The sequence below is a fragment of the Ahaetulla prasina genome, chromosome 6 (genome assembly GCF_028640845.1).
Source record: "Ahaetulla prasina isolate Xishuangbanna chromosome 6, ASM2864084v1, whole genome shotgun sequence".
Classification (NCBI taxonomy): domain Eukaryota; kingdom Metazoa; phylum Chordata; class Lepidosauria; order Squamata; family Colubridae; genus Ahaetulla; species Ahaetulla prasina.
The window spans coordinates 44,795,536-44,809,732 of record NC_080544.1 but is presented as its reverse complement, the minus strand read 5'-3'; the positions used below and the strand labels follow the sequence as shown (position 1 = coordinate 44,809,732).

The following is a 14,197-nucleotide window of genomic DNA, read 5'->3' as shown; positions in this document are numbered from 1 at the left end:
GAGTTTATAGCTACAAGGTTCAGTTTGGGCCTCTTTATTCTTCAATATTTTTATTAATGATTTGAAGGAACAGGCAGGGTAAATATCAATCAGATTTGCAGATAGCACAAAAGTAGGGCAATATTGACAGATTTTAGAGAATTGAAGTACCAAAATAATAAAATTTGACTATATTAACAGAAACAAAGCTTTTTGCTTACAAACCAGTGGTGAAATCCAAAACTTTTTCCTACCAGTTCTGTGGGCGTGGCTTGATGGCAGTGGTAAAATTTTAAAAAAATTTACTACCGGTTCTGTGGGCATGGCTTGGTGGACGTGGCTTGGTGGTCATGTGAGTGGCTGGGCATGGCCAACTCAATATGACTCCCACCTAGTCACATGACCCTCCCCAGCCACCCCTACCCAGGTTTTGTGGCTCCCTGTGTTTTCTGTGGGAAATGGGTCATGTGATTAAGTGGGTGTGGCCAGCTTGATTGGTCTCACCCTTAGGAAATTTCTCCTTAGTCCAACTCCAACAATAAAATAGTACTGTTCCAATATTTAGGATAGAAATAACAGAGTTGGAAAGGATCTTGGAGGTCTTCTAGTCCAACCCCCTGCTTAGGCAGGAAATCCTATACCACTTCAGAAAAAATGATTATTCAATCTCTTCTTAAAAACTTCCAGTGTTGGAGCATTTACAATTTATGAAGGCAAGTTGTTCCACTGATTAATTGTTCTGTCAGGAAATTGAGGGACTCCTAAAAAAATGAGAGAGTTAACTATTTTCCAAAGCACCAAAAGGCACAACAAGAAACAATGGATGGAAACTAACCAAAGAGAGAAGCAACCTAGGACTAAGGAGAAATTTCCTAAGGGTGAGACCAATTAACCAATGGAATAGCTAGCCTTTAGAAATTGTAGGTGCTCCATCACTAGAGTCTTTCAAAAAGAGTGAGATAAGTACACCCCAAAAGGACAGTGCCAGGAACCACTAAAACAATGCAGAAAACTTAAAACAGCCATTCCCCTTTTTTAAAAAAGTCAACCACAAAGCAAACACAGCAGCTGAGAGGGAAACAAAGAGCAGCTGCTTAGGCTAATTGAAAGCCTGGGCATGTTGCCAAAAGCCATTAACCCTTCAAACTCTATTATTCTATGTTCTCTATGTTCTAAGTTGGGTGCTTCACAGCAGAAGCAATACTGCTGGCTGGACCACACATGCGTTAAATTCACGGCATGTATGATCAAGCTGCATCATTGTCCCCTCCTGTATCTTTTCCCACAGGAAGAAACAAGAAGAAGCCAACACTGCAGCAGTTATAAAAGGTCAGCTGATCACAGAAGTGTTACTTAATACTCTTTATAATAAAAATGTTTGCAATCTTGTCCTTCCTCCTGAAGGGAACAGGTTAATCCCATCCCTAGTTGGGTGATTGATGGGTTTCCCTGCCCTAATCCTGTCAGTTTCTGTTGTTTATTGACTTGATTCAGCATATATCGGCTGCATTCCAGCTGCAACTGTTAAGTGGAGTTATTAATTGAAGGTGGGGAGAGAGAGAGAGAGAGAGAGAGAGCCTCTCTTGCAGTTTATTTTTAACCAGTTCTTCGAACTGCCCAAGCAATTTACTAACTGTTCAGGCAAACTTGTGAGAACCAGCTGAATTTCTCCTGTGTCACAAGCTAAAATAAAGAAGGACTAATATATTATGGAAAAACTGCTTACTAATAGTAATTGTGAAAGAGAATTCAAAACAGTAATTGAATGCAAACTGAATATGAGTCAACAGTGTAATAGGGCAGCAAAAAGGCAATGCAATTTTAGGCTGAGTTAGTAAAAGTATAATTTCAAAACCGCAGTAAACAATTATTGCATCTTACTATGTTTTAGTAAGATCCGAGTAACACATCATAAAAAACATTTCAGAGAAATTGGAACAGATTCAGAGGAAAATAGCAAAAGTGATCAGGAAACTACAAATTAAGTCCTGTGAAGAGAGATGGAAGAAGCTGGCCCATAAAGAGTTGAGAAACTCTTCTCAGGAAGGATAGCACTTTTATAATATCAGAAAGATGTTACATAGAAGTAATGATCTGTCCTTTGTTGCAGAATTCAGGTAATTTTATGGAATTAAATTACAGGAAAGCAGGAGAGTGTTTGTAGCTCAGGGTTGAACTATAGGGTCCTTGGTGCTGTCTGAGCTTGGTTATTTTCTTCCAAACCCCACTCTCTACTAACAATGACAATGTTACCTAGTTTGGTAATGAAACGTCTGCAAGAAAACAATCAAGCTCAGAGACCATCAAAGTCCACAGTTACAATAAGATATATTCTACTCAACAGAGTGTCCAGAAAGTCCAGAAAGTGAAAAAGCACTTTTGGGGCAACCATGACCTGGATGATTGAGAATAGCACTTTTATTGAATACTTTTCTTGCTTTATTCATCAAATTTTAAAAGGACTCCAGGCAGCTCTTCTATGTCTTTTAGCATTATTCCTATCAATTAAAAAAACAGATAAGAAATGGATGAAAGTCTTTTTATTGTTGGTACTAAGATTTACCCACCTGGAAGAATCCTTGGAAATCAATCAAATTCAGAAACATCATGTTTTTCCAGAATCCCTGCAAAACATAATTTTTAAAACAATACTAGAGGAAGTTTTTTATCTAGTACTTTATATGGAAATGTGTTTATTATTGGACTATAAAATAGAAATCAACATCACCGTGTTGTATGTATGTCTAACATACATCAAAATTATTATATTTGTTAGATGTATCATTTTTTGTCATTATTTTGTTTTGTTATTCCCCTTTCTCTTTGTTTGTATTTTAATGTCTGATGCTATAATCTAATAAAATATTTTTTTAAAAAGGATAAACATCCTTTCTCAAAACAACAGAATTTTTTTTTAAAAAAAGAAAAAAGAAAAACCAAAACTCTTATAGAAAAAAATATCACAATAATGCCACTTGTCCTGCTTATTAAAAGTCTCTGCCCAAAAAAAATTAAATTGTATGGCATGCAAGGCAAATAAAAATGGTTATGATTCCCCATAACCATAATCATAAATTGTTAAACATGCCATTTATATAGAAAAGAAAGCAGCTCTGCAGACAGTCTGTCTAATAACTTTACTCCAGTCAATCTACATACAGCCTTATAAAATTTTGTTTTTACTTTTAAACATCCATTAAAGGAAAACGTTCGCAGAATATCTGCTATGTTCATGATCTCAACAAGGCAAATATAATAGCTGAATATTGACTATCTGCCCTCAAGTGTTTAGCTGGAATGACATTAATCTCATTTTCATTTCTGTGCATATGAATGATAATATTAGAGTGCAGGGAGCTTTATTTTATTCATAGATTCTATTGCACTGTGAATACAAAACTCTTCTACAGTACCAAGCATTTTAAGCTTGGCCCACCATTAGGGAAGAAGCTGCTGTTTGCCGACAGAGGAATAAGTAGCAAAGAAGTGTATCAGTATGTTTACTCATACCAAAGCTCTGAATAGGTTTGCCAGATGTTGCTGAAGCAATTAATCAGCACTGAAAGGATATTTACCATCTATCTTAGAGAGAAAAACAACAGTTCCTTCTATCCAGATAAGCAATTATCTGAAGCAACATCTTGGTTGAGGATGGAAAACCAAAGTTAATTCCATCTTTACTCTCCAGAATCAACTACTGGAAGACAATCACTTTGTCTTTTGCAAGGTACCTTTATCTTTTTACAACAAAATAACAGCTGACTTAGCATTTGTAACCCAGGGCCTCCAAATATGTCGGAAAACCCCATGTTAGGAAAGGCTGAGTGGGCTAGATCAGTGGTCACCAACTGGTGGTCCATGGACCACTGGTGGTCCGTGAGAAAATTTTGGTGGTCCGCAGAAAAATTATTTGCATTGTTTTATATTGCACTAAATTGGGGGTCCTCAAACTATGGTCCCTGGGCCAGATACATGCAATGAATGTTTGTGTTGCTGCAGAGAGTCTCCCCCTTCAGGGTCTTTTTGTGTGGGTCGGAAGGGGGCAGAAATTTCGACGGGGTCTGCTTCAGCCTCCTGATGTGGGGCTTTGGGCAAATGCTGGAGGGAAGTGCTGCTGGTGGTGAAGAGACAGAGGACCTTGTTCCAATGGGACTGCATCATGGCCTGGAACTGACTGACCATCTCAGCTGAGTCTCCAGGCGCCGGTACCTGGCCTTGCACTCCCGCAGGTCTTCTCTCTGCTTGGAAAGTCTATGCTCATAGTCCTCAGTGAGGTGCTTCTGTGGAGCCACCTTCTCAGTCAGATCCAATTTGAACTAAGCCAGCTGTTTTGCCAACTCTTTCTCGTGTGGTTGCTTAGCTACAACAACTGCTTCCTATTGGGGCCCTAAGGAGCCCGGGCAGGGACGCAAGGAGTGACTGGCAGGGGACGGGTGAGTAGAGGCCAATGAGGTGCCTCTGGATGTGAGTGAATCAAGTTGGCCCCAGCCATGCCTATCCAGTCACATGACCACCTTGCCACGCCCAGCAGCTGGTCATTAGGCAGATCATATCTGGTACAGAAGATTTAAAATTATGAATTTAGTGGTCCCTGAGATCCGAAAGGTTGGGGACCCCTGGGCTAGATAACTTAGTAGATCGAAATCATAAAGCTGGATTCCTGTCATGCACCCAGAACCAAAAATATGGTTATAAATGCTCTTTGATACCCATCAGTGTCCTTTGTATATTAAAAGGGTAAAGTTTTTTAATGAGAAGCTGCCATACTGCAAACCAGCAGCATCTTCTGTGTAAGTTTCAAACGGATTCTATTCAATAAACTTCCTTAGAAACTTTTTTTAAATAAGGACATTTGCATCTCATTATATAGTCCTAGGAAAAAACAGACAAAAGTGACCTAAAGTATAAGGTCATGTACTTTAGAAGAGGAAACCAGATGGGGCAACAGATCTCCTTTGATCCCAAGTCATTTTGCAAGAGGATCCACAGGATATTCTTACAAGTCCAAACGTGTTCAAAATTGATGGGAAGTGACCCAGATCATAGTTACAGCATTCCTCCCATATTTTTTTTTTAAATTTATAAGGCTGCCAACTCCATAAAGGTTCTGGGGACCATCCATTCTAAAAACAGTACATGTAATCCTTGACTTACAACAAACAGTTCATTTAGTGAGCATTCAAAGTTACAACAGCACTGAAAAAAGTGACTTAGGACCATTTTTCACACAACTTAAACTGACACACTCACTGTGTGTCACAATTGCAGCATCCCCATGGTCATATGATCAAAATTCGGATGCTTGGCAACTGACTCATATTTATGACTGCTGCAGTATTCCAGCGGTCACATTAAGGCCCCTTTTGCAAAGTCAGTGGGGAAGCCAGATTCACTTAACAACTGTGTTACTAATCTAATAACTGCATAGACTCACTAACAACTGTGGCAAGAAAAGTCATAAAATTTAAAAAACGTTTCACTTAGCAACAGAAACTTTGGGCTCACTTGTGGTCGAAAGTCAAGGATTACCTGTATGAGACCAGACTGCCATTCATTATATAACTTCCCAGGCTTTGGGAAGACCTAAATTTTCAAGGGCTTTTTGAAATGCAGTCAGGGTAGGGACCAGAGAGATCTTGGGGGAGAAGTCCATTTGGGTCTAGAAAATAAGTGCTGTGATGGAGAGAATTCATATTTTCTAGGTCCTCCCAGGTGACACTCTTTGTACGAATTGGAGCATGCCAACTCTACCCAATCCTATGGGATGGACAGAAAGTCTAGAAGGTAGACCCTATGGCATGATAGTGATAACCTGCTCCTAGAAGGTAGACACCTATGAAATGATAGGTAATAATCTGCTCCTTGACTTGCACCCAAAAACTCACCAATAGCCAGTGCAGTTCAGAAAGCAAAAGCATTACATGGGCATGCATTGGCTTGCTCATCTGGCGGCATTCTGGGGTTGCTTTCAGGAGGTTTTCAAAGGAAAGAGCATTGCATTAGTCCATTCAAAAGGTGACCAAAGCATTAAAGCCTGTCTGAAGGGTTTTTTCCCTCCACCCACCCCCAATCTACAATTAGTAGACAAAATGTACGAAGGCCTACTTAGAAGGAAGGCCTTTGTAAGAAGGCCTACTTAGCTACAGCTGCCACCAGCTCCTTGAACAGAGGTTCAAGTCCAAAAAGCCCTCCAAATTTTGCACCAGTCCCAAAGGGAAAAATGCAACCCCATTCAGCACTTTAAGGTGAAAATAACCTGTTCCTGGTATAAAGACCCACAACCACTTCAGCTTAAGTCAGTTCTGCCCAATCTGTCCCCACAGCCTCCAGATATTCAGACAAGAGCTTGACAGCATCATCTAGTTGATCTGAGTCAAGATGTACAATCTGTCAAAAATTTATGATGAGATTGGTTCTATATGATAGAAGCTATATCTTAGCATGGTATGTGGCCACCATGGGAGGGGAGGGGGATTGGCGGGAGGAATTGTGGATGCTCACTCACAGCCAGTCCAAAATTCCAATTCAGGAAATACTGCACAAATCAGAAATAGCTTTGAACAGCACACTTTAATACAAGTCCAAGAAAAAAAATCAACTATGATGTGATTCACTATAATTTAATGTATATATATATAATTGCAATCTAAACTGTGTATGGCTTTAAAATTGTCCTATTAGGAGATGAATGTACCTATTAGGAGATGAATATACCTCTTTAAATGAGGCATATAATTTTAGATGATCTATCCCAGGGATAGTCAACCTTTTTTATACCTACCGCCCACTTTTGTATCTCTGTTAGTAGTAAAATTTTCTAACCGCCCACCGGTTCTACAGTAATGCGCCGTGTATCGTCATCTGTTCATGCCTCTCACACATCATGGATTGGGTTTGGGGGGATGCTGGCTACCAGCTCTGCTTGTTTGTTACAGTTGAGTGATGTGGGGGGGAGATGTGCAAACTATTCTGGGACAAGGCTCTTTTGTTTGCGGTCGCATTATAGCGCCATTTATTTTCACTTATGTAACATGAACTAAACTTATGCGCGGGCAATACAAATAGTATATTTTCAGAAATTTAAATTGTCACGGGGAATTTTATGAAAACCTAATGAAAATGTTTTTAAATAATGCTATGAAATTTTTTTTAAAAATCAATTAAATTTTTAAAAAGGAAAGTGCTTCAGTGTCGGACAAAACCCCTACCACCCACCATGAAAGCTGGAATGCCTATTAGTGGGCAGGTTGACTACCACTGATCTATCCCACACATGGCAAATTGTTGGAATCACTATGCAGAATAGTCCAGCTGGTTAGAATAATACTGGGATAAGTAACCCAGTAAATCTTGAGCATTTTGTGATTGAGATTTCTTATATTATTGCCCAGAAGGGAAAGCTGTTTTCAGTCAATAAGCTCTTCATCACCTGATAGATACCATTGTACATTTATGCTTATAAAGTATTACCTGTGATAATATCTGGCCATCTTTTCTTTTATCTCCTTCTTTTGCAATTGTCTTTTATTTTTTAAGCATCAAGATCTTCTCCAGTAACTCCTGACCTCACAATTCTACACAAGCATTATTTTCATTATTAGTCAGCAGTCTACTTTATCTAGAATTGAACAATTTGTTCTTTTTACAGTTCTAACCAGTTCAGTTCAATGCATAATACTCTATGTGATTGTTAAATTATTCTATCACATCTTTAAAAATGACAGTGATAATTTCCCTCTTATGCAGAGGTTGAAATCAGGCACCCAAATACCTTCCAACTGCATCCTACCATCACTAAATTCTGGAAGTGATGGACATTTCCTTTATTAAGTATCATGTAAAGTATTGCCTATCTTGCTTGGGTTGGATACATTATTTTAAGTTTGGTAAACAATGCCAATAAATTCTTGTTAGTCTTGTTGATGCTCAGCTGTTGTCATATTCTGGGTACAGGAAGTTTTTTGCCTGTTGGCTAAGAAAAAACAGATTGTTAGTTCTGTCCTCCTTTCCCCATTAAAAATATGACATGTTTATATCAGGTTTCCAGCAAACCTGCAATAGTACTTCTTGGCTTGAGATGTGTTTTCATCACTCTGGGAGTGACGTACAGCTCTACAGCTCTATTTCTCCTTGTATTCAGAAACAAGACTGTAGTTGTGAAGAACTAGCATCCAGCTATGGTAATGGAAGGAATGAAGGCTAGCAAGCTGAAAATATGTTTGCTCAGGCATCCTATGAGTTCTATGGAACATATTCACAATCAAGTTTCTATGGGCGTCTGCATCAACTAGCAATTGCACATATAAATCATGGAGAGAAATAAGGTACTTGTTTTCCTTCTTTGAATTTGTTTCAAGAGGAATAACTTTTAAAAAAAAAAGTTGCAGTTTTTTCAACTCAATGTTGAAACCAAAATAGGAGAACCTTGTCTCAAATATGTTATTAAGCTTAAGGTAATAAACCAACAAGTAGTATTTAAGAAGAGAATTTCGAAAACAAGATGCACCCATTTTGGCTTTTCCTTAAAGTGATTTCAGTTCCAGGCACAAATTTTCATCTAACCCAAATGAACATAGCAGCTGGTTAAAGTTAGAATTAAGAGGGCTGTTCAGTAAATGCAATGAAAATATATTTTCTTGATAAAAACCAAGTATTTTTAACCAGTTGGTAAAAGCAGTATCAGCCCAGAATATTCCAACCAAAAAGATGCAAGAGCCAAGTGTAATTATAGACTGATAAACCATCAGATGGAATTTGTGTCAAGTATAACTTGTTTAGAGCACTTTTTTAAAAAGACCAACTACAATAAATATTTGCAGCAGCATCTCAACTTCATGCCATCTTTTTCAAAACCAAGTAGGAATGACACACAGAAATAATATGGATGAGGATGTTGTAGCATCTTATAATATAACCCTTCAAATAAATGAAAATTAAATACAAAATAAAATAATTAGTCCCTGGCATAAATGTTGGATGAGAGCTAGCACAAGCTAATAATAATACTTTAAGAGTTCTGCCAATTTCTAATAATTATAACCATCATTTGTATATTTGTAAAATTTCTGGGTTATCTCAAAGCAACATAAGGTATAAATTTCATAATAATTATAGCAATAGGACAAAAACACTTTTAATTTTTTTAAAAAAACAGATCTAAGCTCTATGGAATACTTAAAGAATAAACCAGCTGAAACCTAAATAATTTTTCATACAGTTTTACTTCCAATAAATTGCCATCCTGAACCCATCTGATACTGGAATACACAAATTGGCCTCATAAGCAGATTTTAAATAATTAACAAGTATACGCAGGTAAAGTACTCTTTCAGGTATTTTGCCCTCTTATCATTTCAGACTTTATTGGTAAAAAGAAAGACTTTGATTTTTATCTGGGATAAAATTAAAGATAAATTAGTCTTGATCCAAGACTAATATAATACGGTCAGCAAAATGCTATCAGAAAGCAATGTGGCCGCTGCATATCATTTGGAGTTTCCAAATCCTTTTCAAGGGCAGCTTCACATGGACCTCATAACAACTCAATGATAAAACTCAGTACTCTATCCACATATCTAGAAGAATTTTGATGGGAACACATCTCTTTTTTTTTTGGTCTTTTAATGACACCATAATCCAGGGGTGAAATTCAGCTGGTTCTATCTGGATTGTGCAATCCAGTAGGGCCGACTGCTCAAAGCCCCGCCCACCCACACGGATGTCATTATGACCCTTTTTTGTGACAATTTTCAGCCTCTGCGCATGCGCAGAAGGCTTTGCACATGTGCATACAATGGCGCACACGAGCAAAGCGAGCATGTGCACGGCGCACGCATGTTTGCAAACCAGTAGGGAAGGTAAATTAATTTCACCCCTGCCATAATCCCTTGCATCGGGGTGGAGTCAGGGCAACTGAATGGAGTCAAGTGTACTGGCCGGATGCCCTTCCTGTCACCAATGCGGAGTTTGCCGCAGATATATTGTCATTGTGCCCAGAGAGAGAAATATCTGCCTCTACCTAAGATCGAACTCACAGCCTCATGAGTGTGAGACAAGAGCTCCACCTCTAAACCTACGCACCACTTTATGGGAACACACATCTCTCAGAAATATTCTAACAAAAGAAATACTTCTGTGGCCAGCTATTCAAGGAGCAGGTACAACGAGGTGGCTTCTGCTCTATCGGCTAGGAGGAATACTCTAATTCAACCTGCCCTGAAAGCAAGAACAGAATGAAACAGAAGGAAGGGTCTGGTATTTATCATCCAGACAACATACAAATTCTGATTTATTTATTTTTTGCTTCAATCTGTTATTTGCGAATTGCTTTTAAAAAATCATAGCTCTGAAAGATGTAATATAAATCTCAATCTTTACTATATACTCCATCTGATTTTACACACAGTAGTTTCATTTTTATAAGTTGGTAAAGATATTTTGTAAATGCACAACTGTTATGGTTATAACTTCTCTTTAGCATTTGTACAGCATTCAGGACAGTTCACACCACTTTGGGAGAACCGATTGTTAACTTTCTGAGCAGTTTGGTGAACTGGTTGTTGGAAGAAATCATTAGGGCAGATAACCGATTGTTAAATTATTTGAATCCCACCACTGGCTTCACCTTGTTCTAAAAATGTATGGTGAAATGAAGCTGAAACCTGAGACTATGCAATAGTCCGATTTGGACCATTATATTGCGGTTTAAATAAACCAAAATATTCAGGAAGTGTTTGTCTTCCTTCTTTAGTATGCTTGGAAGAAATTGTTAGAACTGGTGCTGGAAGTTCTACTTATCAATGTTACAAGTCATCATCATACACTAAAGTGTGGGTTCAAATCCTGTTTTTATTATACCCACTTTTCCCAAAGTGGACAAAAACTGTCAACCAGGATTAACCATGGGTTTCTGGTTGCAGAATTCTGCAACTTGTTTAAAAAAAAAGTGTCCACACATTCTTCTCAACTGACTAAGCCAAGAAACAAGCATTCAATGTAGCCAATGAATGAATGGCAGAGAATAAATATGAAACCAGATATTTCCCAGGTCCAAAGGTAGTGTTCACTATAGTTTTTACTTCTCATATTATGCCGATCCCACCTTTGCTGCACCAAAGAAAGAATAACATGCTCTGTCATTACACAAGAGAGCTATCCCTGATCGTTTCTGTATTTAACTTTCTATGGTATGCTACAGCATTATTTTTAAACTGAATTATTGTTCTAGTTTCTAGAAAATACCACAAAGGCTTAGCTGCAAATTTTTCTAAGTTTTCCCATTTAAAATATTTAAATGTAGGCACAGCCCACCACAGTTCTCCCATTCCTAACCACAGACACAAATCAACGATGAGTATGTAGCACCACCTTCTGGTCAATAAAGGACAAGTACAGATTGACTGAGAAAAACAGCAAATTCAAGATACTACTAGTTACATTCTAGGCCACTAAAATCAACTAAGTAATCTTATATTTACAACTTCCAAGCTGCTAAAAGAATAAGTTATAATGGCCAGCTGTTTCAAGCATTCAGAGATAAGTTGGAGCACAAACGAGAAAAGGGTGTACTATTTCTCAGCATTAAAAAAGGGGAGAGGGGCAATTAATATAAATAGCTAGTGGTCTACTCCCACTAGCAGCAAATAATTTTCAATACAATAATTATACAATATATATAAAAAAGAAGCACTAACCAATAATTCCTTAATCTGGTTGTGTTCTAGGACAGGGCTGTCAAACTCCCAGCCCATAGGCCAGATGCGTCACGCACTGGCCACGCCCATGCCCATTTTAGCGAAGGGGAAAAAAGTCCTGATATGTCATGTGACATTGCCATGACAATGTGAGTTTGACACCCCTGTTCTAGGATAACCTGGCTATGCCTTCTTTCATTCAACCATTCAACTAATAAGTTCAAGAAAACTTTCCAATAGGAAGGGCTATGACAAAAACTAGATTTAGTTTCATCTAATTTAATTCACATAGTGAATTGATTACTCCCCAAATATTAAATAGTTTTTCTCATCTGCCACATTAAAAAAATATATAGTCATTACAGGCATTTTAGGAGCTGCAGTCAAAATTTCCAGGACTTCATATGCCCCTCAGCTGCAAATCATTAAATTAAAAATGGAGAACACGTGGCCCTTTTACAAAAGCCCTTTTAAGCAGCTGGCGCAATCCAGCTGTAACAGCTGACCCACCCTAACAAACATCAGTAAAACACTGTAAAAAGTAAACAAAGATGAAATGGGTGGTGCTCAAAATCTTTATGATCATTACAAGATTTTGGGGAATGTATAAATAACTGGAAATTTACTATAAAAGGGAGAGAGAACAATATGGTGGGGGAGGAATCCTTGGTGTTCTCTGAACTTGGTTGTTATTTTGCAAACATTTTGTTACCAAATTAGCACTGATGTTGTTACCTAGTTTGGTAATGAAACATCTGCAAGAAAACAGCCAAGCTCCGAGAGCACCAAGGACTCTTCATTTCAACCCTGAGCTATAAATCTCCTTTATTAGGGAAGTGTTTTGGAAGATCACAAATCCTCACCCCAAATGATTCTCACTTAGGATGATTTGATTTCTTGCATCCTAAACTAGTTTGTTCCCATTGTAGGAAGAATATTTTGCTTTTGAAGAGGCTCATATTTTCCAGTACAAACATAGCAAAGAGTTTTTTTAAAACTGCATTTGGTTGATAACAGAAAGAAGCACAAAGGGGAAAAAAGAGCCCGACTCTGAGATTTCTGAGATCAGCAGTATTATGAAACTGTTTGTCAGTGCTTCTCGTCTCACAGACTCTGGGCAATTCCCACTGCAATTCTAAGGAAGAGCTGTTTGGAACAAAGCAGAGCCAGCCAGCCATGATCGTATAGTGGTTAGTACTCTGCGTTGTGGCCGCAGCAACCTCGGTTCGAATCCGAGTCATGGCATCAAATGGCAAGTGCATGAATTTTTAAAAATCTATTTCACGAAAAAGCTAAAGACTTTCTCCGAGCCGTATTCATATATAGCCACATTACTGGAACCTAAAGCGTACGTTCTGAATACATTACTTTGAGATTGTGTAATTACATTTAAAACATTTATATGTTGCTTTTCTGCTCATTAATTTGGGAACAGAGAAGATGAAGAATAGTTTATTTGCACATCATCCTATATTTTTACCATTGTGTGATGTACACATGTAACAGTACAGAGTTTTAAAATTCATATAAAAAGTTGGCAGGTCAGTAATATACCATTTTCAACTATAAAATATATTTAACATAAATTAAATTTATGTAAATGTAAAATTGGATTCTTAACCATAATAACCAATCTTACATTTCCACCCTCTTTTGGGAGGGGGAGTGTGTCTTATACTCCGAAAAGTACAGTAGTAATTCATCATTTGCAATTTCAATAAAGTTTTTTTTATTACCTGTGTTACAGAATTTGTTCTTAACAAATGAGCATAGCTATCAATTGTTCGTCATGAGCACATAGACACTACTAGAAAGAGGTTGATAATTATCAATTATTCAAAATGTATTTTGAAAGGAGTAATAGTGTGTGTGTGTGTGTGTGTGTGTGTGTGTGTGTGTTCATTTTCCGACTTTGTGGGTTGATTTCTGAACACTTTGTTATCAGGCTAGCCCAGGGGTCTGCAAACTTGGCTCTTTTAAGACTTGTGCACTTCAACTCCCAGAGCTCCTCAGCCAGCAAAGCAAAGCACAGCTGGCTGAGGAACTCTGGGAGTTGAAGTCCACAAGTCTTAAAAGAGCCAAGTTTGCAGACCCCTGGGCTAGGTAACATCTTCAGTGCAGTTTAGGGGACGTCAGTATTCTTGTGTTTATAAGGGCTTCAGGTTTGGTGTGTCAAGTGAGGGTCTTGTGATGGGTCTTGTGATAAGGAGATTACATCAGGTCAAGGTCATTGTGAGATGAACTGCTGGTGGGGAGGGTTGCGTGGGTTGGTTGAGGGTCAGTGCTGTCTCTGCTTGGATTTGGATTCTGAGAGGTTCGTTGGCTGGTGGTAGGTTAATGTGTCTGTTGATAGACTTGCTTGTGGAATGCCATCACAAGACTCACCGATGAGTCACAACTGACCCATCACAAGACCCTCACTTGACACACCCACATCTGAAGCCCTTATAAACAGAAGAATACTGACACTGACATCCCCTAAACTCCACTGAAGATGTTACCTAGACTGGTAACGAAACGTTCAG

At 38.2% G+C, this 14,197-nt stretch overlaps 1 long non-coding RNA gene and 1 other non-coding gene across 2 annotated transcripts in view; one reads left to right on the top strand and one right to left on the bottom strand.

Annotated features, from left to right (window-relative positions):
- The window catches only part of LOC131200966 (uncharacterized), a 29,910-nt gene extending 22,429 nt beyond the window's left edge, over positions 1 to 7,481 (bottom strand). The window contains exons 1-2 of the long non-coding RNA XR_009155746.1: positions 7,450 to 7,481; positions 2,547 to 2,603 (exon numbers count right to left, since the gene is read on the bottom strand). This is a non-coding gene — a long non-coding RNA (uncharacterized LOC131200966). The remainder of the gene's footprint in view (positions 1 to 2,546; positions 2,604 to 7,449) is intronic.
- Positions 7,482 to 12,845: 5,364 nt separating this feature from the next.
- Positions 12,846 to 12,917, top strand: TRNAH-GUG (transfer RNA histidin (anticodon GUG)). The gene has a single exon. It is a non-coding gene; the product is annotated as a tRNA-His (tRNA).
- Positions 12,918 to 14,197: the final 1,280 nt, after the last annotated feature.